Below are 3129 nucleotides of genomic sequence, written 5' to 3' on the forward strand. Positions count from 1 at the left end.
AAGTGGCCTCGTAGAAACCGGGGGGCACTGTGGACATGGAGGGCTGCTGCGGGCGGTGGAGGGCCGTGGAGGGGCCAGAGGGCCGTGGCTCTGCTTGATGCCCATGCAGACGGCAGCCCAGCCTCAAGCCCTCTGTCCCCAGGACCCCTCCTGGGTGGCCAGTAGCCATGTCTCCTGCCCCCTTTGGGCCAAGACCCTGACACGGCCCTCACGGCACCGGGGGGGGGGGCGGAGGGGAATACATCTGTCTTCTCCCTTAGCGACAGAACAAATGCGTTCTCTCCAGCCCGCTGCCAAAGCTTGGGGACGGGGGCCTCCCTGAGCCAAACCAGCTTGTTCACGCAGACCGCGTTCAGACTGGTGGGAACTGGAGAAACTGGTATCTCCCCCTCTCCCAGCACCGGCACACCCCTCAGCCCTTGCCCTTGAAGTCCCAACGGGGGAACGAGCACATTCTTTCCTGGGGCAGCTGCTCTGCTGACTTCCAGTGTGCTGTGCTCTGAGCTCACAGAATCAGAGGCAGCAAAGGGGGAGCTGCCAGTGCCCAGGCCCACGGGGACCAGCGCTTTGGAGACACCCGTTTGCTTTCTTCCCTCCGCATCCATCAGATGCGCTGGCTTGTCCTGCACAGACACGGCCAGGTCTTGCCCTTCTGCAGAGGAAGGTAAAACAAAGCTGTGGTCCTGGGTCCCTTAGGCTGGGAAATATTTAGAGGTGGGGGGTGGGGGGGTGACAGGCTATGCTCTAAGAGAAATGCAGGTTACTGAGCCAAACCTAAGAGCAGTTGCACATCTGTAATCCGGGTAAAGCTCTAAACCCCGCAGGGAAGTCGGGTCAGTCGGGGTCCAGCTGCAGCACGGGAGGCTGGAGCAGAAACATTCTGGGGTCGGGAGCCTTCTCTTGCCCGGGCTGGCGGCCGAAATGTGCCGTCCGTGGTCACAATTGCTCTGCCTAGATGCCCTGACTCGGTGGCCCATTTCTTTCCAAAGCAGGCGCGGGTTCCTCTTGTGGCAAAAATAGCCCCGCCGCTGACTTCATCTTTTACAAACGCGCAGGAGTCCGTTCACATGGGGTGATCCTGATGGGTCTTGTGGGGCATCCCCAGCTGCCCGTTCACCCTTGACCTTGCCCCGTCCTCCAAAGTCCAATGTAGAAAGAGGCTTAGCGGGAGCCTGAAGAATTGGTAGGGAAAGACTTCATTTAGTTTGCGTTTAAATTTGAATGGATAATTCATTTCCTTGGTACAAGAATCGAAACCGTGAAAAGCTTGTCTTCTACCCCTGCTCCCATCAACCCAACCCAAGTGAACACTGAGGGTAGTTTCTTGGGCATTTTTATGGTGCTTCTGTGTGTGTGTGTATAGTTTTTTCTTTTTCTTCCCCCCTTTACAGAAAAGGAAATGTGAATGGCTCATGTAAGATTGGAAGGATCCCCAGTCTCGCTTAAGGAAGGAGAAATGCACATTGGATGTGGATGGTGGGATGCTCTCGTGGCAAGCCTGACAAAGTCAGCGTTCTACGCAAATGGCTTTGGACTTTGTTCTCTTCGCTTTATTGAATATCTTGGCGATCTTTCCAGTCAGTGCCCAAATAGTGTCTTCATTCATATTTACAGCTTTATAGTGTCCTATTTACGGATATGCTATAAATTTATTTAACTAGTTTCCTATTGATGGACCCTTGGGTTGCTTCCAATCTTTGGCTACCACAAACAACACCCCCACCCTCCCCACCCCCAAGGACATTTCCTGCATGTGCAGGTATGTCTGTAGGACAAATTCCCGTAAGTAGGATGGTTGGGTCAAAAGCAAGTGTGTTTGTGATATTTATAAGGCTTTCCAGGTACTCTGAAAGGGGTTGTACCATATACACAGCTCCTGGTCATCGAGGAGGGATGCTTGTTCCCCACAGCCTCACTGCATGGACATTTCACAGCAGTTTTCTTTTTTAAGGTTTATTTATTTATGCATTTATATGAAAGAGTGCTCATGAGTGAGGGGAGGGGCAGAGGGAAAGAATCTTTCAAGCAGACCCTGTACTGAGGGTTCCATCGCAGGACTCTGAAATCACGACCTCATCCGAAACCAAGAGTCAGTCGTCTAACCGACCGAGCCAGACCGGCGCCCCTGATGGTGGTTTTCATCTGCATTCTTCTTTAAAGTGAGACTGAACATCATTCCATTCGTGTAAGGAGCCACTTTGCCTTTCCTTTTCTCTGAGCTCCCTCTGTGTCTCCTTTTGCATCTAAATAAAGATCGTCTTGTTGGCTCTTTTTCCTTAATCATTTCCGGGAGCTCTTTTCCTGTCGAGGAAGGGTTAGCTCTCTGTGATACGACTTGCAAATATTTATGCCCAACTTGTTGTCTTTTGATTTTTCTTACCTTGTGTGTATGTATAAGATTTACAAAAATTAGGTGGTAGGATACTGTAAACTTTTTTTTAATGGATTCCGGATACAAAAGAAAGGCTCTCCATACTCCAGGGTTCTACAGGAACTTGCCGTGTTTCCTTCTAGTACTATTATGGTTTCATTTTAATTTCATCTTTGATTCATCTGGAGTTAATGCTGAGACATAATAGGAAGTATGGTATGGTGTGCTTGACTCTTTTTCAGTTGTTTTGATAGCATTTATTGACCCATTCCCCAATGATTAGACATACTACCTTTGTAATTTACTGACCAGAACTGGGTCTCTTTCTAGTTTATTCCACTGACTGGTCTGTCTGTCCGTGAGCTGGTATAGTGCTGTTACCCTTGTTGAGACTTTATGACTTGCTTTGATATGTGGGATGGCTGTTCCTTCTTCCCTTTTCCCCCCTTTGCTCTGTTTTCTTTTTCCTTTTCCTGACCATTCTTGTTTGCTTCATTTGCTATGTGAACTTCAAAATCTGCTTACTTAGTTAAAAAAAAGTGGAAATTTTATTGAAGTCACATTGTTTAGAAATTAACATAATGGACACAATCATGTTAATTATCATAGAGATACTGACATGATAATGAATTTTCTTCAGAATGTGGTATGTGTTTCCATCGGTTCTACTCTGCTGTTGCATTTTTTTTTTAACATGGGCTCCACACCCAGCACAGAGCCCAACATGGGGCTAAAACTCACAACTGTGAGTTCAAGAC

General features: G+C 48.4%; 1 long non-coding RNA gene across 1 annotated transcript; it reads left to right on the forward strand.

Annotated features, from left to right (window-relative positions):
- The first annotated feature begins 250 nt into the window (after positions 1–250).
- LOC132015157 (uncharacterized) lies at positions 251–2267 on the forward strand. The gene is made up of 2 exons (XR_009403566.1): positions 251–664; positions 1392–2267. It is a non-coding gene; the product is annotated as an uncharacterized LOC132015157 (long non-coding RNA).
- The last annotated feature ends 862 nt before the right edge of the window (positions 2268–3129 follow it).

The sequence above is a fragment of the Mustela nigripes genome, chromosome 4 (genome assembly GCF_022355385.1).
Source record: "Mustela nigripes isolate SB6536 chromosome 4, MUSNIG.SB6536, whole genome shotgun sequence".
NCBI classification, from domain to species: domain Eukaryota; kingdom Metazoa; phylum Chordata; class Mammalia; order Carnivora; family Mustelidae; genus Mustela; species Mustela nigripes.